The 22508-nt window shown below is 40.8% G+C and overlaps 1 pseudogene; it reads right to left on the bottom strand.

Moving 5' to 3' along the window:
• Window positions 1-22508, bottom strand: part of LOC101286936 (endoplasmic reticulum mannosyl-oligosaccharide 1,2-alpha-mannosidase-like) — a 497816-nt pseudogene that overhangs the window by 187825 nt on the left and 287483 nt on the right.

Raw genomic sequence — 22508 nt, 5'->3', positions numbered from 1 at the left:
CCACTCAAAAACATTAGAGATTTCCCTGAGTGATAAAAGTGTAAGGATAATGAAATTAGTCAAGAGGAGAGGAAAGGGTATCACTTAGAGCGAATACAGAAAGTGTAATATAATTCGGTGGAGAGCTAGGAGGAAGATAATGGTAAACAGAAAGAGCTACAAAGTACATGGTTAGAGCGAGGTAGTGGTGGTGGTGGGTAGAGTGAGGATGTTGAATGGTGTGATGTAGGAAGTGACCAAACCGCACATGACAGTGTAAGTCATGTCAGCATTTTGTTTAGTCCTAAAAGCAGTCGAAAGTCACAGAACACTGTTTCAAAGGATACTGGCATGATCATATTTACAGAGTTTAAAGACCAGTCTGCCTAAATATCAATGAATGGATTAGAGAAGGGGCTGAATAAAGGATGGAACTTTAGGAAACTACTTCAATAGCTGAGGAGAGGGACGTAATCACTTCTTTCACAAATAGAAAGGCTCAGAGGTGACAGGTAGCTGGTGTGGTAGAAGACAAGATGAAGAAAAGATGATGAATTCAAGACACATTTAGGAGGTAAACTCAACATGAGGTGGTGCTGTACTGGATGAGGGGAGTAGGGAGAGGAAGGGGATAAGGATTCACCCCAGATTTCTGGACTGTGCAACTGGATAGATGGTGGTGCTATTCACTAAATGAAGAGCAGAGCTTTAGGACCAGGCTTTGAGGGGAGGACATGGTTTGACTGAGGATCTTTTAAGTTTGGTGGACCTTTGAGATGTCCAAGAGAAGTCAACTACGCAACTGGATATCTGTGAAATGGGATTGAAAATGCATACTCTGTAAATCAGATGTACCCCAACCCCAATTTTTTTCAATTCTCCAAAGCTTGTCTCATCAAGTTCTTAGTCTCAATTCCAATTGTTCAGGTGACAGATTATCTGAAAGCCATGATCATGTGATAATGCCTAAGATAAAAAGGAAAGACAGTCATGATGGGATTCATTCTGACAGTCTCATGCAGAAAAGGATTTATAGCCCAGATAATCTGCCTGATAACTTTGCAACCTCTGGCAAAACCTCAAATCCCAAAGTTGTCAGAGTGAATGAGAAATGAACAAGAGCCACCTGAGGTGACAGTGAACTTAAGCAGGTCGTTGAGCATGGGGGTTCATCTGGCTCCCCAGATCAGGAGAGAAAACCTGGAGGATCTCAAAGGCGGAGACAGGGTAGGCTGGGGACTCTCTCAGAGGACACGCAGGTGATATAAACGTCCCAGTGGAGAGTCTAGTCTCAAAGGCTGCAACAACCAGACACACATGAAAGTGCTGAGAACATGTTGATTATACCCACTGCAAACAAAGAAAAAATGTAGTTTAAAAAGTTATCTCAGGGCTTCCCTGGTGGCGCCGTGGTTGGGAGTCCGCCTGCCGATGCAGGGGACAGGGGTTCGTGCCCCGGTCTGGGAAGATCCCACATGCCGCGGAGCGGCTGGGCCCGTGAGCCATGGCCGCTGAGCCTGCGCGTCTGGAGCCTGTGGCTCCGCAACGGGAGAGGCCACCACAACAGTGAGAGGCCCGCGTACCGCAAAAAAAAAAAAAAAAAAGTTATCTCAATCCGATCCTTCATATCCCCTCTGTATGTCTCCACCGAAACAGTGAATATACTCTTATCACCACCACTTCCTCAGGTTAATATTGAGTCAACAATTAATCATTATCAATAAACCCAAAATATTGTTTTGACTCTGTCTGTATACTTATTACAATGGTCACTTTTAAGTAAATAGATGGATAGTTTGGTTCAATTTGTCCTCACCGTATCTTTAAAAATCAAATTAAAAACCTCGTCAGTGTGAGAAACCATGTTTCTCAGGTATGCCCAGTGTGGCTGGAGCCAGAGACACTGATACATAATTGAATTTAGATGTATTATTTGTTTGTTTAATCATTCAGTACTTGCTGGTAGTCTATAATGCTCTTGATGCTATAGTAAACATAAACAGCTTGGAAAGGGGAGGAAGTGTGGGGAGGCAGAATTTACAGTCTCCTACTGATTCCAGTCTCAAGTTCAGAAGAGAAAAGAAAAGATACATAAAAACACTTTTATCAAGTGTTTCAGAGCCTGTAACCTATATGCCAACGTTAAAACGAGTATAAGAAGGGTACAGATAAAAAGCTACGGGAATTCATCGGAGTGATCGTGCTACTTGTGGAATACAGATGTAGACTTTCTGAAGGAATATTGAAGGATAGGTAGAGTGGTGAGAAAGGCATTACAAACAAAAGAAAGAAGATCAGCAAAGGCAGTGAGGTGGAACAAAGAGGATGTGTAGAGAGAGCAGCAAGTGGGTCAGCTTTGCCTCTGCCGATTCTCTCTCCCCTCTAGGTCTTTGCACGTGGTGCTCACCCCCTCTTCTCTTCACATAGCCACACCCTACTAGCTTATACCTCTCTTGAACATAACCCTGGGGAGTCAGTCTGAACCCTAGACCAGACTAAGTTTGCTTCTTTTATCCTGTGCTTTCCTGGTCATGACATTCACCCCTCTCTACTCTAACTGCTATCAACCTGTTTGGTTGGTGTACCCCACTAGGCTATGAATGGCTTAAGAGCAAGGACTCTGTTGTAGGCTGAATAACTGCCCTCTGAAAGATGTCCATGTCCTAATTCCCAGAACCTATAAACATGTGACCTTACATAGTAAAAGGGACTTTGCAGATGTGATTAAGGATCTTCATATTGGGAGATGATCCTGGAATATCTGGATGAGCCCAATGTAATCATAACAGCAGATTTAAGAGAGCAGCAGGAGGATCAGAGTCAGAGAGAGAAGATGTAATGATGGAAGCAGAGGTCAGAGAGGAAAGTAGATGCTAAGCTTCTGGCTTTGAAGATGAAAGAAGAGGTCATAAGACAAAGAACACAGGTGGCCTCTAGAAGCTGAAAAAGACAAGGTTACAGATTCTACCCCAGAGCCTCCAGAAGGGTCACAGGCATGCTGATGCCTTGATGTTAGCCCAGTGAAACTGGTTTTGGACTTCTGACCTCCAAAACTATAAAATAATAAATTTCTGTTGTTTTAACCCATCAAATTTATGGTAACTTCTTGCCGTAGCAATAGGAAACTAATACAGACTCAACCATATTTCTTCCCTAACACCTAACCCAAGAGCTTGCACAAAATACATATTCAGTTAAAAAAAAAAAAACTATTAGATGAAGGAAGAAATGCTGTCCTGTAATATGAAGACTGGAAGCCAAAGACAGGAGTGATAGAGGTGTGAGTAATATCATAAGGGATCCTGAACATTCCTGAGATGGAACCTAACCTGAGCTGGTGGGATCAGCAATGGTGCAGGGAGAGGAACTATTTGTTTTGAAAAAGCATAAAGAGAAGGAAGAGGTGACAATGGCTGGGAACTTGCTGGCACAAAAGACTAGAATGTCTGGAATGATCTACAAAAGAACTGAAAAATGTTATGAGCCAGATCTTCTAGTTGTCCCAGGGGTTTTCTAGAGAAGAGCAGTTTGCCTTGCAAGAGTTCAACTGTGAGTTAATGCTCCAATCAATCAGGTTTGGGGATAAATTAGTGACAGACAGGAACAACAGCTTCCCTTTTACTTATTTAACTTGACATGACCAAGCAGTAATTGATTTGATCAGATTTTGTTCACCTAATTTTCAGTGCATTAATACATTCTTCATTTCTTGCGGCACCATCATCATTGGTTTGCATAAGATTTTTTTCCTGCATTATTTATTCTCATTTATCCCAAATATTATAATATACTTGATGTTTACCCTTTTATTTGTATGGGTTCTTATAAAACATGTATTATTGTTTTCTCTGAATGCATTTTTATAGTGTTATGCTATAAATCTCAGTTTGTTCTTTTGAAAAAATCTAGTATTGCATTTTTAAGATTTACACATGTTGCTATGGGTACATCTCACTTCTAAATGCTGTTTAGTGCTCCTTAGTGGAGCCTACTACATTGTACCTACTTATTTCTCCAGGGATGGATATCCAAATCACCCAGAATTACTTCCAAATCTTTACAAACAATACTACAATAAATATCCCCATACATGTCCTCTTACAGGTCCATGCAAGAATTTGTTTGAATGTATATTCAGAAGATGACTTGCTGGATCATAAGGCATATGTATATATACTTGGTTAGATGCTGCCAAATTCCTACCCTGAATATCTATCTGCACCAGTTCTCGCTTCTATCAGGAATTCATCTGGGTTCCTATACCTCCACAGGATGGGGTGAACGCGAAGAGTAGATGGCTCAGGTGTGCAGTAGCAGAGGTAGCAATTGGGACTTCTCTCAGACAGAGCTAATCATATAGTCATATCCCTGAAGGTAAGGTTTTCCTGGCTAGATGAAAGCTTTATCCCTCCAAAGGGAGCCAGTGACAAAAACAAAACAAACAAACCCACAAAGAGAACAAGAAAAAAGTCATTAAACAAACCAATGCTTTCACTCTTCTTCCTGCCTGTAGTCCTGCATTTAGGGTTTCTGCCTTTACCCCCTCCTTCATCTGTGTGAAGATTCCCAGGCTCCCAGGTGCAGGGTGGGAGGGAGTAGTGAGAGGTGAGAAACTACAGGAGAGAGCTCTGGCCACACTGGTCTTCTCTTCCCCTAAGGTGACACTTCTGTTCTAGTCAGCAGCCTGGGATAGTGTTTCATTTCAGAAGCATCCTCCACTGAGGAAGAGGCCAATCTGTAGCACTGAAAGCAAGGTCGAGTGCCCCTCACACAGTGAGAAAAGGTCGGGGCCACACTGCAGGATATCTGTCTGTACTAGCTCCACACCAGAAGGGCTAAAAAATTGCTTACTACCTCCTGGCCCCCTTTGAAGCCACAGGATGGCACTGCCCTTCCAGATGTGCCCTTGCAACTGCTCAGTTAGATGGCATCCACCTGACAAGACTTCAAATCTCCCAGCCATGGAGTCCAGATGTTGAGGACCTGCCACAGTGAAACTCAAGAAGGCCAGGAGATGACTCCCCGGTGTCTCATGAAAAATTATCAACCCAAGCTTACATCAGTGCTAAGGATAGCCTCGGTCACGTTTGCGACAAGGGGAGGGTTACAGGGATCGGAGAGATGGAGAGGAAGCTATTAGGTCATCCATATGTGGTTTCCTGGACTGAATTCAGTCCTGAGTGACTGAGGATGCAGAACCTGGAGGAAATGGTGTGGCAGGATAGGAAAGCATCTTGTGTTCATCTGTCTAGAGAGTGTTAGAACCAACTTGGGGAGGCCCTTTCTGGCACCCACTTCACACCATCAACCTCATTTTCTTCACTGTGTGAGGAGAGAGGCAGGTAAAGATGCAGACCCTGGTGGAAAGAATTCCCCACAGTAGGCAGGTGGGCCAAATCAAGAAGGTATCTCCTCCACAAAGATCTCTCTCCTCTCCCCTGAGCTAGCTCACTAATAATAATAAAACAACCAACATCTGTAACTTTAATGGTAGTATTAGTCTATCTTCCACGTGATTAACTAAGGCCCAGAAAGTTTATCACCGTCTAAGCTCCTGCCAGTAGCAGAGTCAGAATTTGAACCCACATCTCTTTGACCCTGGAAATTGTTCTCTTAACAAACATTATACTACATCTCTCCTGGATGCTTTTATACATCTATTTCTCACCCTAAATCATTATAATTTGCTCGTATTAGTCTGTGAGCTTTAGGACCAGGGTGACGTCTTATTCATTTTTGTATCACTCCCACCTCACACTGTTACCAAGCATAAAATGGTGGCAAACATGTACAGAACGCTTATTATGTACCAGGCTCTATATCCAGAAATTCACGTGGATTAACTCATTCAGTCCTCTCAACAACCCTATGATATAGGCGCTATAATTTGCACCATTTTATGGAGAAGTAAACTGAGACACACAAAAGTTAATCAGTGTGTCCAGGGTCACATAGGTAATACGTGGGAGACCTGGGCACGCTGGGTCCAGAGTTTGTGCTTTTAAACCCTGAATTATTCTGCCTTTGAAATCAACAACATCTGAAGGTTGCATTTTTCACACTTTCAGCTCACAGCGTGCCACAGCCCTGCTTCCACAAAACAGGTGCCCTGTCCACATACATACAGCCAAGGAATGTACCTCGTCCAGAGTGTTCAGGCCAGAAAACAAAATCCAAAGCTCAGAGTCTGTGCCTCTTTCCCGTCTCCATCAACAACTCAGCACTCATTTTCGTCATCACCTCTTTGGCTTTTCCCATGAATGCTTAGTACTATCACTTGCATTTCTGTAAGACTGGAGCTGCCTTCAGTTATTCAGAATATTATTTATCTGTTTCCTAGGTGCCAGAGAGTTCAATGTTACCCAAGAGCCTGGAAGGATTACTGAATAACCAAGAGGTTCCATGCAAGAAAGGCCTGATTGACACTTGGGTATCTAACACTTAACATTTAAATTATAAATATAGTCATGTAAGACAGAAAGCCCCATTGTTTGAGACTTTCTGTCTTACATGCATTATCTGAAACACTGGTTCTGCAGAATTTAATAGATTACTTATGTAAGAGATTCCTTGATCCAGTAAGTTTGAGAAATCCCGATTTAAAAAGCAATGCCAGAGTCTTTCCTTCAGGGCTTCTCAGAGCCTTTAGCATGCATTAATGTGTACCGTGATTCTTCTAGACTGACCTCAGAAAATAGCTTTTCATAAAATGACCAGGAAGAAACGAGCACACTACTGGGTTAGAAGTAAGACTTGCAATTACAGTCTCATGAGGCATAAAGGGAGAAATCATACTACACCACTGAATAGATGACAACATTGTTTACTGCACATTCATAATTTGGGACTTATCCTAAACTCTGGGACCCAACAAGCACATACAGTGAGTGATCAATACCCAAGTTAATACTGTGGAGGAACAAAAGTAGACATATGAGTGGCTGAGAAGAAAGGACATCAATTAGGGCTGAATAGGTCAAAAAGTTAAAGACATTGGATTTCACATCTGAGTTATCTCAATTATCTGGTCTGAGATTGGTACACAGGACTTTATCTGCAAAGGCAAGCATATTATTTGTCCAAATTCCAGGTCACACGATGACTGCTACAGATGGTGTGCATAAGGTTTGATAACAAATCCTGATTGCTACAATTCTCACCCACAGGATTACTTTGCCTCTAGATCTTCAATATATCTTAACTCATAATAAAATGAACCTGATGAAACAGAAACGCAATGATATTACCCTTTTACAAAATCTTTTAATGGTTCCTCACTGCATTTTGTCTAACATCCAAACTTCTTAGCTTGGCATTCAAGGCCTTTCATCTGATGACCTGAAGTTTTTCTACCTTGTAAGAACTCCAGTTGGGTGCTACGCTCCCACAGAGCCCTCTCCCCAGTCATACCAAATTGCTTTCACTGGGTTACACTGCTTTATGATACCTCTACTCTTTCTCACAAGTGGGCTTTCTGCACAGACACAACCTTAGTCCCCTCACTTCCTGCTAAGAATCAGTTCCCACATTCTATTCCAAGAAGCCTTTCTTGACTATGTCCCAAGATCACGGGTTCTTCTTATCTGTCTCATTGCACACTTGAGTAAGCCGATCATCACAGACATCACATGTCTAATTCACCTCTATGACCTCAAAAGCTAGCACAGCACTGCATGGCACACTGCAAGAGTGGTTACCGTCCCCCACTTCACAAATGGGGTGGGAACAATGGCTTCAACTCATGCCCCCAACCCACCCATATAAGCAAGAAATCTAGTCTTTCCCTAGGCAGCACTCCTTTCCCCTGCTCCTTCCAGAACTCCCCCCCCCCAATCTCAAAAAGGCTAGTTAATTTCTTTTGCCTCAGACCGGGATTCACTGCCCAGTGGTGCCCCCTTGTGGTTGGTACATCCCACAACAACTACAGGAAATTGGTTGCTTGGGAAAGAGTCATTGGCTCGTTGCTCTGGGCTGCCTGTCTCATCTGAAGCAAGGACGCTGAGGTCAGATCTCCTGCTCTATTCCCTCATGCAACTCCTTGCCAAGAAAGTAAATGTTCCTCAAATTATGAGAGAAGAATGTTCCCTCACTTGTAATACTCAGTCAAGTCTGACCCACACCAAAACGGACCCAGGTTTCCAGTACCACAACTCTGGAACAGGTTTCTCTCTGCATTTCCCCACGGCACAAACTTGCTATAGGAAGGTGGTGGGCAGGGATAGGGAAGAACTTGGACCATCATTTTGTCCAAGACGCAGACTCATTCTTCCTTCCTCCCCTTTCAACAGATTCAGTGCGGAAGCCAGTTTGCTGGCCCCATCTCTTCTCTCCAGTGGAAATTTTATAGCAGAAAACTTGGGGCCAATGCCTGCCCTGGCATTGGTTAGAGTTAATCTGGTCCACCCACTTCAAGAGGTTCCAGGAACCTCCTATCTTAGAATGAAGATTTAGGACCTCCATCCTTTCTTCCAACCCCTTATGCAAATAGGTCCATATTTCGTAAGCAACCTTCCCCACATAACAACAGTTTTTCTCTCTCATGCACATATGTATGTTTTAAGTGGAGGAGAAATACAACAGATCCAAGCAGCAAAACCTACAAAAAAGAGGGCCAGATTGACAGAAAGAACATCAGGAAACATGATGTTTCGAATACATCGAATACACCTACTGCTCCTCAGTAAAGGTTTCTTTGCCCCATAACCAAATCTTCCCAGGAGGATGAAAGGTTGATCCAGGCTGCCACACTCTGAGCCCAGCCAGTCCTTGTAGAATCAAGCCTGAGGTATTCCCACTGAGTTCCAACACCCCTTTATTCTTTCACTTTAACAAACTCATTGACATTTCTATTTCTTATTAATCAGCTTTAACATATTTTACAAATTGCCCTGGTAGCATGATCACCAATCCTCTGGATTTACAGAACTCACCTCACTTCCTAAATATCACATGTGGCAGAACATGTGTCATTTTCTACAAATATTGAAAAATCAATAATTGCTGCCAGAAAGCCTGTATTTGTTCAGATCCCAGGCAAAGATAAATGAGTAGAAATACCATTCTCTTTTAAAATTCAGAAATAAGACAGATCTTACTGCTTATTCTTTTGATGCTTCTACAATGTGCCTGGCTTCAATAATCAGAGACACAGCCTGCCTCCTTTCCTCTTCCTTCTGCTACGTTTTTATTATTTTACATCTATCTCTAAATGAACAGATTTAGCATACCACCTCATCAAGCAGAGTGAGAGGCACAGGAACAAATACATAGAGCCAGCTGGGATGGGAAGGAGAGTAGAGTTAAACACAGGTGTACGGTCCTAAAGTGATGTTCCAAAGAGTACAGAATTTTGAGTTCTTTTCTTTCTGTCTAATACAGTATATATACGTATATGTTTGTATATTAGATTAAGTATATAAATATTACATGTTAATATGCTTATATAATATATATTGTTAAATACTTATAAACATAACATATATTTAATATAAATATTATGTTATATATTTAGTTTAATATGAATATAATATATATTTAATATATTAATGTCACATACAAATATATATTATATAAAATATATATTTTAGTTATATACATTCACTAAATACTGTCAAGATATATAGTAAATATTAGGAAAGTTTACTCTTCAAATATTTTAGAAAGAAAATGAGAAAAAGAGATAAAGAAGGTGTGGTATACAAATACAATGGAATATTACTCAACCATGGAAAAGAAGGAAATCCTGCCGTTTGCAAAAACATGGATGGACCTGGGGCCTTATGTTAAATGAAATAAGCCAGACAGACAAATCCAAATACTGCATGGTAACATACGTGGAATCTAAAAAAAAAACTCCTAGAAACAGAGGGTAGAAAGTGATTGCCAGTGACTGAAGGGGTGGGAGAGATGAGAGATTGGTTAAAGGGTGCAAATTTTCAGCTATAAGAGGAATAAGGTCTGAGGATCTAATGTATAGCATGTTGACTATAAATGGTAACACTGTGTTGTATAATTGAAATTTGCTAAGAGTAGAACTTAAGTGTTCTCACACACACACAGAAAAAGATAAATATGTGAGGTGATGAATGTTAACTAGATCCTTTCACAATGAATATAAATATATATCAAATCACTGCAATGTACAATTTAAATATCTTCCAATTTTTTGTCAATTATACCTTAATAAAGCTGAAATTAAAAAAAAAAGAAAATGAGAATAAGTACAAGCTGAAATATATTTTTCTGTTTTCTCAATGGGCTGTCTTGCATACTATCTGGTAACCAAGCCACTTCGAAGATCACTAGTTTAAACACTTTTCTGTAAAGGGCCAGCAAACTTTTTCTGGAAATGGCCAGAGAGTAAACATTTTAGGCTTTGCAGGCCATGTGATCGCTATCACAGCTAATCAACAATGTCATCGTAGCATAACAGCAGCCAGAGACAGTACATAAATGAGCAAGTGTGGTTGTATTCCAATGACATTCCTTTTACAAAAACAGGCAGCCGCCAGATATGGCCCCACTGGCTGGCTGTAGCTTACAGATCCCTGGCTTAGAATATGATGAAGAGATGTTCAAGGAAGTAGTGTGAAGGTAAACTCATGAAAACTATTGAAAAAGTCATTAACCTGCCATTTTTCTCTGTTTATTCTCCCCAAACTCTTTTCTTCCTCAGGGTTCAAAATCTGTTTGGTGCGCCCCTGACTTAGAACCTGGATCTGAAAAGGAAAGGATGAGACCACATATTGATACAAACAGCAGAAAGAAGACACCTGCATTATTTGAGTGCCTGGATCCCGCTATCCCTGAAATCAGCAAAACTGTACATACGCTTCCTACATGAGTCGAAGGAAAGGAAAGTATCTTTCTTATGCCCATCTCAGCTGGACCCCTATAACAGAAGACAATAACTAGGGGAAAAGCACACAGATTTATTTAATGTAAGTTTTACCTGACACGGGCCTTCGTAAGGAAATGAAGACCCAAAGAAACAACTCAACCTGAGTGTTTTTTATAGTAGTTTTGATGAAGAGTGCAAAGTCATGAGAAAATGTGATAGGACAGAAAAGTATGAGCTAAGAGCAGTAACCCGGCGGGAACTTAGCAAACCCTGTTCGCTCAAATTCCTCTCAGTGTCCCTCCATCTTTGGAGACAAGGATGCTCCTTTCCTCCAGGTATAGGGAGGGTACCTCCCACATGAGGGTCTTTTGACTTGCTTCAGGGGAATTTCAGAAAGTCCTTCCTACACCTGCCATTTCTCAAATTCCTTCAGTTTAAAATATTCAACATGCCAAGGTGCCACATTTGGCTGTAACATATGCTGAATCCTCTCAAGGCCCCAAATTCCCTTTCAGTTTTTGTTGGTTTGGGTTGGATCTTTGTCACTGGCAGCTAACAGCGAGTAATATATCCTGATTAACAATATGCATTATTTCAATTACTCTTAATACAATTCTACTAAAGAAATTATTTCTCATTTTATAAGTGAGGAAACAGAGGTGTAGAGAAGCTAGTTACCAAAGTGTACACTTCTGGGAAGTAGTAGGGCCGGGTTGTGAGTTCTGAGGGGGCTGGTGACAGTAAGCCCCACTGGCCCTGTGATACTTGACAGTCTGTCCTGCAAACTCATGCATCTCGGGTAGCCAAAAGAATAAATACACAGAATTCGTTCCAGAAGCTTCCACGTGTGTCACTGAGTTAAATTCCTATTTAACTAAGGGAAAATGGGTATCGACCACAGTTGGCTTGATCGCAAATGTCAGGCTCTTTGAATTATTAGGAACAGCAATGAAAAATTGATTACATTTAAAACATCCTATGAAAAGTTTTACAATTGCACATTAAGAAATGGTGTTAGGCAAATAAGAACTAATTGTTCTCAGCTGCACTGGTAAGAGCCCCGTCTGCCTTCCCAGTACAATGCATATTCATTTCATTTGAACAAGAAAAGTAAATAAAAATAAAAAGTCCCAGATCTCATTCACATTCAATCACTATAATTCTGAGCCTAAGGTTATCCTCCAAAGGGAGGATAGAAAGGCAACAACTAAGGCTTTCCCTAATCAGTTCAAACTGGTCTAGAAACCTCTAGCTGACCACAAGTGCTGAGACCCCCCCCCCCAAAAATTCACAGGATAAGAATACCACATACCATGCAATAGATGTGCATCCAAAAGTTTGTGTGTGAATTTAAGGGGTGGGTTAAGTTATTTTAAGGGTCCTTAGGGAGTTCGCTTGAAAAACTGTCAAAGTAAATATGCCTTCTGCCTACACGTGCCACCAGCCTCAACTGGCAGCACTCTGACCCAGAGTACCATTAGAATTCTGAGCCTAGCTAATCCCATTGGCCTCACTTCCTCATACTTCATTAGGAGTAAAAATAGAGTACTCTGGTCAGCTCCCCACATCTATTCCCCATACTGTGATCCCTCTCTTCCTGCAGCAGTCAAAATAGGCTAGTTTATGTTGTACTAACAAGCTATGCCAACATGTTCAGCAGCTTAAAACCACAAGGCTCATTTCTCATTTAGGCAAAATGTCCATCACAGACTCTTTCCAGTTTGCCTTGGACCTTCACAGTTTTTGCACTGAAAGTGCCAGAAAACTAGGACAATTGCTAGAGAGCTCTGTACCATGTTATGCCACATAATTGGGCAACACATTCTTAGTTGGACCTCTACTTTGAGGTAAACCAATCTACAATGGGAGTGATAGCCATACTTTTAAATTGATGCTTGCTCGAATCCTGTTTTCATTGTTCTTATCTGTTCCAAAGTTTTCTCAATTGTATCTTTTTCTGTTTGGAAATGTGAAGTATTTTACTTTTCTGTGAAGTACTTTTTTGTGTATATATTTTATTTCCTTTCATTCCTGCTTGCAAATCTGCCCTTTTTTCCCCCAATACAGCCATCTACAACTAGCACATGATACTAATGCTTTGTTCTCTGAACTTTTACCATGGACCTGCACTCATTAGTCTGCCTCCCAAGTCACCTCAAGTGCCAATTTGAGCAAATGCTTCAGCACAGAACAGCACGGATGATCACTTTTCCAGTCTTTGAAGCAGCTCCTTGTTTTTTACCATTAAGTCCCTAAGCAAATGCCATATATTTAATTTTTTTAACAGCAGCACCATTTTGAGGCACTAATTTCTATATCAGTCAGAACAAACTAGGTTATGCTGAGGTAACCAACAAATTCAAAATTTCAGTGGTTTAAATAACACAAAGGCTCAATCCTGTTCCTGCTTTGTGTCTATCATGGATCAGCAGGAGGGCCCTGGTCCAGGACCCCAGGTTGATACGGCTTCAGTATTTAAAATGTCAATGTCTGCCAAGGCAGATCGAAGCGGATATGGTACATCCTGAACAAGCTCTTAAAGCTTCTATCTGGAAGTAACACACATCACTTCTGTTCACCTGTCACGTTGGTCCTTGCAAGCCAAAGGAAAACCCTCGATTCCAGAAGGATGGAAAGTGCAGTTATGCCATGCACCCTGAAGAAGAGAGGACTGTAATACTGTGGGCAGCCCCAACGACTACCAGCTCTATTCTACCCCAGCGCCAAACTCAATCTTCATTCTGACATTCCTAATGCATCCTCTACAACTCTTTCAATTGTTGAATGGTGTAGCTGATCCCGGAATATTCTCTCCAACCCCTGACTTAACCAATACCTGTTATCTCTTAGATAACCATGCCCCCAGTAACCCCTTTCCAAATTTTTCCTTTCCTATTCTTTTTTCCTTTCTCTCTCATGCACACAGTCACCCCCTTTTCTTCCCAGAGTCACCATGTAGGGTCAGAATACTTCGTTTCATGATATCCTACCTCCAGACCTTTATTACTCTCCCATCTTTCTGTAAAAACCATCTTTCTCTGAGGTTCTTAAACACGACAATATCCCTTCTATCCCTCCTTGTTACTCACTACCTTCTAGCCCAGCTTCTCTGTTCATTGACCTTCTTAACTCCAGCGACCTTTACTTATGTTCTAATTCAACCACTCAAGCCCCTGGCCACACTGCAATTCTTGTATTCACCTGGAACTTGTCCTCTACCTTTGAAATCTTAAATTTGATTATCCCACTTTCTGGTCAAAATATCCTGTCCTTTCATTCCTGTTTGAGACTACCAGTATTATAGCTCTCGTTCCCTTCTCTCTTCGGCTGTTAGAGTAATTCAAACACCTCCCTCTTAAACAGTTTACCTGCTTAAAGCCCTTCGGAAGCTCCCCATAGCACAATGGTTTTCAATCTTAGCTGCACATTTAGAGTCACTTGAGGAGCTTTTAAAAAGTCCTGATGCGGGCTTCCCTGGTGGCGCAGTGGTTGAGAGTCCGCCTGCCGATGCAGGGGACACGGGTTCGTGCCCCGGTCCGGGAAGATCCCACATGCCGCGGAGCGGCTGGGGGCCGCTGAGCCTGCGCGTCCGGAGCCTGTGCTCTGCAACGGGAGAGGCCACAACAGTGAGAGGCCTGCATACCGCAAAAAAAAACCCTCATGCTACACCACATACCAGATCAAGTGAATTCGAATTTTTTGAATGTCAAGCACCAGTACATTTTTTAAAGTTCCCAAGTGATTCCAGTGTGCAGCCTTAGTTGAGAACCACTGACCTGGAAGATAAAGTCCAACCATGAAAGGTAAGGTACTTAAAACTTGGCATGTTTTTTGCACATGTCTCTTTCCAACCACCTGCGTCAGATCATCTACGTTGCTTATTTTCCTGGGCTCCACCCCAGGAGATTGAATTATAGTGACTCCAGCTGCATTCCCAGAATCTGATTTTCACTAACTCTCCAGGTGACTCTAATGTACACTAAAAGTTGAAAATCACTTCCTGATTTGCACGTTAACTTAGTCACACTAAACTTTTGATATGTCCCTATGAATATGGGTTAGGGTACGTTAACCCCATCAGACAAAAATGTGACCTAAAACGTAATTGCGTGTCTGTTGCATTACTAAAAGTGTGGAAAGGATGAAGCAGACGAATAGAGAGAAACCAAGATGCCATGAGAGATCATGAAGACCAAGAGAAGAGATACCTATAGAGCTGTCCCAAATTCTGATATCTCCTGGTCAGGTCCAGGGTGTCCTTCTGTTATCGAGTCCAAGCTTGCTCTGCTCAGCGACGAGGTGTGGAGGCAGTGAATATGACTTTACTTGGAAAGCCAGCAGACCAAGAAGATGGCAGACTAGTGTCTCTAAATAACCATCTTCTCGGGCTTTGGATGCCAGTTTCTTTTATAGCACAGAGAGGGGGAGGTGATGAGGAAGCAAAGTAAAAAGGCCTTAAGTTTTGCAAGTATCCCCTGGAATGACTGCCTCGGGGAGGGGATGTGGTAATTTCTTCTTTCTTGCAGCCATCCACAGGTGGACAGGGTCAGGATGCTTCCCTGAACAAAGGCACTTCGGTTTAACATTCAGGCAGGGGGCAGGGTTCCCTGAGGCAGGCCATTGTGTATAGACAGTATCCTTTTAGTGAACAAAAGCAACCGGGAAGCAAAGGTTAAAGTAAAAGAAACAGATTCAACATGTAGTCAGACTTGGCTCTTCCCTGTTACACTTCCATTAAACCTCCTTTCCCTAAAAAAAGGCCAATGTGAACCTGTTCCTTGAATCCCAAATCACCTAATGATTCACCACGTTTAGTACTTTTCCAGCAGGGACCCTCTGCCCACCCAAGATAAATAAATATTTGTTAAATGAGTCATTCAATTTTGGCGCCCAAAAATTCTGTTAAGGGTGAAAGAATATCTGGGTACCTCTCTGTGACTAAGATAATCACTACAATGGTGTCATATTAATCAACTCAGTACAGAACTGAAGCCTCAGTCTGTCCTTGCCAGAAATATCCTGCTGCTTTTCCCTCTCAAAATACAGAACTCTCCTCCATATGTCAACAGATACTAAGGGCATCACATTTCTTACTCATCTAAGCCAAATCCCTTCTTCTCACCCAGTGGTGTCTAGCAGCCAGCTCATAAGAGCCAGTTGTTAAATATTCAGGAATTTTGTTAGCTAGTTTTCAAATCTTTGTAAGTTTGAAATCTGCCACAGTGGGAGTATTTATACCATACAAATTGGCAAATGCTACAAGTCAGAGCTGGGTTTTTGTTGCTATTGTTTTGGTAAAGCCAGTTTAACAGTAAAACACTACCCTCGTGTAAATTTCTTATTTATATCATCATTTAGAGTTTACAAAGTTCTTCAAGTTAATTTTAACACTATGAAGAAAGTATTGTCTTACTTTGCCTAAAGAAGACTGAAGCTTGAGGTGGTTAAATAACTTGCCTATTGTCACTGAGATTCAAAAAGAAAAAAAAAAAAATCTGACTTCTAGTTTATGCCTCTCTCCAAAGCAGTACTTTATTGAATGAGGTTAATAACTTCTAAACCTAAGGCAAAGGCTACACATTCTTTGCCTGATTAATTCATTCTTGAATTTCAATCATCAGCAAACATTTATTAAGTAACTACTGTATGTGGGACTCTGCGCCAGGCACTGGGATTACCAAGCCAAATAAGATGCAGTTCTTGTCCTCAAAGACCTCCCTGTCTATTGGGAAAGAAAGACATCTTACCGTATAAATCACAATAGAGTGTGGTATATAGAGCCCTGGGCCCATATATATTCACTGTGGCTGGAAAGAAGTCAGATATCTGCCAATGAATTGTGCTCTTGACAGTAATGAAGTTTATTCCATTTTAGGACAACCAGAATGGCACTTTTAAAACTTCTTTGTCTCATTCTTCCCAATACATGTAGTGGATGACATGACAATTCTACAAAACGTATCACTACCTATATAATATGCCCCAAGATCAGGGACAGGAAGAAAACACCCATTTTTCCTTCTCAGATGTACACCCAAGCAATGCAAACATATTATCAGTGGTTTCCTTACATCCACCAAGAGGCAAGATGTCAAATAAATAATTTAGACTAGCTGAGGCACTGCAAGAAAACAAAGCCATCAGTCATCTTGGCTGCATTATTGATTGCCAATAACAAGATTCTTGCTAAGACAAATGACTCAGCTGTTATACTAGTGAGGTTTTAGCCTATCTCAACTACATAAATCATATTGAACTGTTGATTGTTTTAAGATGTACAAACATATCTATAATCATTTTTGCCCCCCAGTTTTTCAGCCTATGTAAAGGTGGCTCTTCATATGCGGAATATAGATTCATTATTTGCCCACTTACACAATTTTTCTCTGTTTGGATGTTACCACATGTCTGTTGCATCTATCTAACGGAGAACTATATCTGTTTACACTTATTCCTATAACACCTAGTTATTGGTTTAGAGATAAAAGAGAAAGAGTAAAATGCAATCACTTTAATCAAATTAGTTTATTCCTGATAAATCAAGGTGTGACAGAATAAATACACAGCTTTTGGAGTCAAAAGACATTGGTTCAAGAGTAGCCTGTTGGTTGTGTGACCCAGGACATCTATTTCTTATCCAAGGCTTGGTTTCCTTTACAAAATTGAATAACATCACCTGACCTGCTTACTTTCTGAGGTTATTGTGAGACTAATGAAAACTGGAAAATGTTAAAGCACTCGATATAGATGAGGAAACTGTTACAACATAAACATGTCCTTTTATGAATTAATTATCAAGGTGTATCTGTTTGGTATTCCAAGTGGAAACAGACGAAACACTCAAATTAAAATAATTCCAGGTGTGTTGATTTACCAAGGGACTAACGACAAAGGTGTGGGTGAGAGCAGAGGAACCACAAGAGATAGTGCAGGAACCTGAGGCTAGCAGCATCATGACTGTGATTACAATAAGCCTGAAAAGATGTAAGGTGGGAGGAATTACATAAAGAACCCAGCATGACAGAATCGTGAAGATCAGGCTATACTGAGAAGAGCCAAGGTCTTTCACAGACACAGCCAGCAAAGGAACTAGAGAGATGTATTCTGGTTTCTCCTCATTGGCTACACCCTACCAGCAGCCAGGAGATACAGATGCTTTTGTTTACATAACTCACACGGGTCAGGATCCTAGGGCAAAGAGCAAGGTGGAAAGGGACAAAGTGTATCTGGAGGGACAAAGGCAGAAATCCAGCACAGTGGGAAACAATCTTCATTATGATTATTCTGTCACTCAGAATATCATCCCCAAAGCCATATTCTACTTTTCCTCTCCAAAGCTCCATTTCAACTCAGTTATGAAATCATCTTAACCTTCTCTCTGCTATTTCTGTCACATCCATCTCCTGAAATCCATGTCCTCTGTCCCTGTTCATGCATATATTAGGCAGGAATCTCTTGATTACAAGGGGCAGAGACCAGCTCAAACCGACTTAAGCAATAAAAGATACTTATTAGCTCATTAACTGAAAACTCCAGAGAAATTATGTCTTCAGCTATGGTTGGATCATTTCGTTAGGAATTAAGTCTTTCTCTCCTGTGTCATCTCCTTTCTCAGGCTGTGGTTTCCTCTGTTGGCTTCCTTCTTGGGTAGTCTCTTTTCCCACGGGAGATTCAAATATTTAAGGCTACTTTGATTCTGAACCTTGCATCGCAAAGGCAAATGGAGTCTTGGTGTCCTGTATCACATTCAGCAGCTTGGGAGATTATGTGGGGATTTGAAGCCAAACTTCTAGCTAAGAATAATTAGTATTTACTTCCCTGGAATGCCTTCCCTGCTCATCTCCTTTAAGGAGGTGAGTGACAACAGCACCGGGAGATGGCAACAATCATGACAGATGTGGAGTAGATTATGATGAATTCTGGCTCTTCTTGAAATCCATTTCACCCTTGACCCATACTGGATCTCTTCCTCACATTTTTTGGGGTAGAAAGAGATGGGGAAGAGAAATCCTGAATATGCACTACAGTTTAAATTTTAGTGTATGCAGCCAATCTGAAGCTGTCTTATTGTGAATATTAAGTGATATCCTTCAAAGTACTCACAGAGATGGCAGCTCAATAAATATTAGTACCCTGTGCTTGTATCTGACTTATTAATACTCCAGAGACAGAGCCAACAGTACCTGTTAGGATTCTCATGTCACAAATAAGGAAACTGAGCCTTTCAAAATTACTTAGCCAGTAAACAGAAAGCCCATGATTCAAACCCAGATTTGACTCCAAATCCTCAAATTGTTCTATTTCACCAGGGTGCCACCTTTACACCTCTTTGTTAAAAATCATTTTGAAGCATAAAATATTTAAGTAATGACAAAAGAGAGTTTTCCTTTAAGCTGGTGTGACATAATACAGCAATATATATTGGTCTCTGCCCCTAATTCCTGGCACAGAGTTCCTGAAACTCTTGTAATTTCCTGGGTGATAAGAGAACTGGGAACATCTTTTGTTCTAATATTTGTCCTTGTTCCTGGTTCTTGACACAGGGGTCCTGAAACCCTTGTAATTTCTTGAGTGACAGGAGTATATTTTGTTCTAATGAGGCAACTTTGGGTGGGCTCCTGGGTGGCTCCTGGAGGAGGGCTAGTTACTGGAAAGAACAAGCCATGATTAGAAGCTTGGCATTTTCAACCCCGCTCCCCATTTTCTTGAGAGGAGAGAAAAGCTGAAAATGGTGTTATGGTCAATCATGCCTTCATGATGAAGCCTCCATAAAAGTATCCTACCTGAGATTGGCACCTGAAGTAGGTGAGAGGAGTCTTGTGGGACTGAGCCCCTAACAGTGCCAGGTAAATAGTGTCAGAATTGAGTTAAATTGCAGGACACCCAGCTGGTGTCACAGAGAACTGCTTGTTGTGGGGAAAAAGCTCCACACATTTGGTGACCGAAAGTGTCATAAGTGTTGTAAACGTGGTAGTAGTGTAAAAGTAAAGGAGAAATGCGTAGGAGGAGAACACTAGCTTTTTCTTTTATAGCTGAGTATACCCAGCATCATGGGAGAGGAGACGCCATTTAGGTCAGGATATATGGGGACCCTAGAGTGGACTACAAAAGAACAGTTTATGCTTTAATACACAAATGTATACCGGATACATCTTCACAGTTGCTCAAACTTATCTTGCTTAAAGTTCAAAATACAGAGACAAATTTTCTAAGTGATCTCTGTGATTAAGGTGGAGTTCTTTCCAGTTCTTTCTAAAAGATGCATTTCATTTATTATCATTTTAGCAGCCAAGAGTGGCATAATTATAGCTGTAAAACAATTCCCGTGGCTGCCAATATTTTTCCATTCTAACCCACTATCACTTTCATCCAAATGTCCAGACTGTTATTCATCTCACAAAGACTGATGGAGAAATCAACACACTTCCAGAGAAGCAAAACAGAACCCACAAATAAAGCTTTAACATGGACCTGACTTTAACATGAAATCGCACTAGCCGTGCCCATCCAAATCAGAGAACAGCTGTAAGAAAAACCTGAGTTCTCCGTTTTCTGTATATTTTGTTTCATTTTCACAATAATGAGCTTTAGATTTAGACAATCTTGACTTTGAATCTCACTTGCTGTCTTTATGATTTTGAGCAAGTTACTTCACCTCTCTGAGCCTTGGCTCCTATATTCAAAATAAGTGGGAATAATAGCAACTGTCTCTGTGTTGTGAGGTATGCAAAATTTGTGGCACAAAGTCAATGTTTAGTATTACAAATCATCAGATGGCTTTAAAAATTGGGAGCTTAGTTTTCTATTACAGAAAAGCTTAGTTTTCTTTTATAGTGGTGGCAGCAAGAGGCTTCTTCATTCCTATTATATCAGGTGTTTCTTTCACAGTCTTGAGTTCTGAGATAGGTGATGGTATCACAATGTAGCTCCCTGCTAAGTCAATCACTCAGCTAAAGCCTGTGAACAAATAATCCTTTAGAAATGGCACTCCCCAGGTGCAACAAATGGATAGATTCTTGTTAAGTAGGTACTGCTTCTTTCCCACTCCTGTTGTTGCCTTTTGGTTTGTTTGGTTTTTATTATGCTCAAATGAGGAGAAAGTTTAACCAGAATAATATTCCTGCCCTCATCCCAGTCTCTTTGCCTCTAGAAGAGGCAAAACTGCTTAATCTGATCAGTGAGTTGGGAAAAAGTATCTGGGCATATCTTCTCATCCCATTAGGTGCCAGTCCTCCCAAAAAGAATGTGTGTATAGCTCTGTCCCTCTACATTTTTGATAGTTTCACAGGGGTCCAGTACTATCTGTGACTGGGTGAAAACATCTATTTAACTCTAGGTTCAGTGTTAATAAGCTCATTCATCTATATTTATAAGCTTTAATTTCCACTATCAGTTTTATGAATAACAAAGGTGATGGTTTTCTCTCTCATCTGCCTTACTCCTTTGTCTTAATTCTCAATGGATACAGCACCTAGACCAGAAAGAGGAACGTTATTTGGGGGGCCCTCTCAAACTTCAACAGTATGTTTTTATAAATAAGACCTCATCACAAAACGCACTCACTGCATCAAAACCATTTCCAAGTTCCTAATTACAATGATTCCCCCAAAAGAGATTTCACAATTTTTTAACAGAGTAACTTAGTATCTGCTACGTTTATTAGTCAGTTTGCCATGGAAGCAGCACCGATCTCTAGCTAGCTAAGCCCAAGATCCAGAAGCATAAAGATTTTATTCCTAATCTCTAAGGACTATATAATCTCTTCTATCTCAACAGTAACCCATTCTACCAAACTCTTTCTCAGGTCTTCTTCTGAGGGCGAACACCAATGTTTACTTTTTATATCAAAAAGACAAAAAATTTTAAATGCCCTATTTCCACGGCACTTTTTAAAAATTACATTTATGTTGGTTTTGCTTTCAATTTGCTTTCACATTTGTATCTGTTTTTCATCCTCATAATATTCTGCAAGGTTAAAAGAGCAGGTATTAGTCTAATAATTTTATGGATAAAGAAAACAAGTTTTAGAGAAGCAGTCATGATCAAGATTATACAGACCACAGCACAGTTAAAACTGAAATTCAATTTACCCAATAACCCGCCCTCAAGTTGCTTACGGCCTAGTAAGAGAGACAGACAAATAAACAAGAAATGATGGTCCAGATCACAGACACCATAACGGCCACCTTGGGAGAACACATAGTAGGGACTCGTGATCTAATCTTGTGGAGTTAGAGAAGACTTGCTGGAGGAGACAGAAGAGATGAATTTTAAGGTTTAAATGCTGGAGGCAAAAGGAACAATCTGTTCAAAGCAGGAGAAAAAATTGTTCAGGGAACCACAAATTGTCCAGAGGGCTGGAGTGCAAATTGCTAGCATTGAGCAGGAAGAGATGAGACTGGGGAAATAAGCAAGGACCAAACAGTACGGCCTTTTTTCCTTCAAGTATAAGAATACGGGCTTCATTAAGAACATATGGAGACTTCATAAGACCGTCTCTCATCAAATCAAGTCAAATATAATATGTCAATGCCTCTTTCCCTCTTAAACCCAAACCAAAGCAGAACACGACTAGAATACAGTCCCCAAAGAGTCAAGATTGGGGTACCATAACAAGGTTACCCCCTGTTTGCCTGAGAAGAGCATTTCAGTTTAAATGATAATTATATATTAACCTGACAATATATTC

This window comes from Orcinus orca, chromosome 8 (assembly GCF_937001465.1).
Source record: "Orcinus orca chromosome 8, mOrcOrc1.1, whole genome shotgun sequence".
Classification (NCBI taxonomy): domain Eukaryota; kingdom Metazoa; phylum Chordata; class Mammalia; order Artiodactyla; family Delphinidae; genus Orcinus; species Orcinus orca.
The sequence above is the reverse complement of the archived record's forward strand: the minus strand, read 5'-3'. Positions and strand labels throughout refer to the sequence as shown.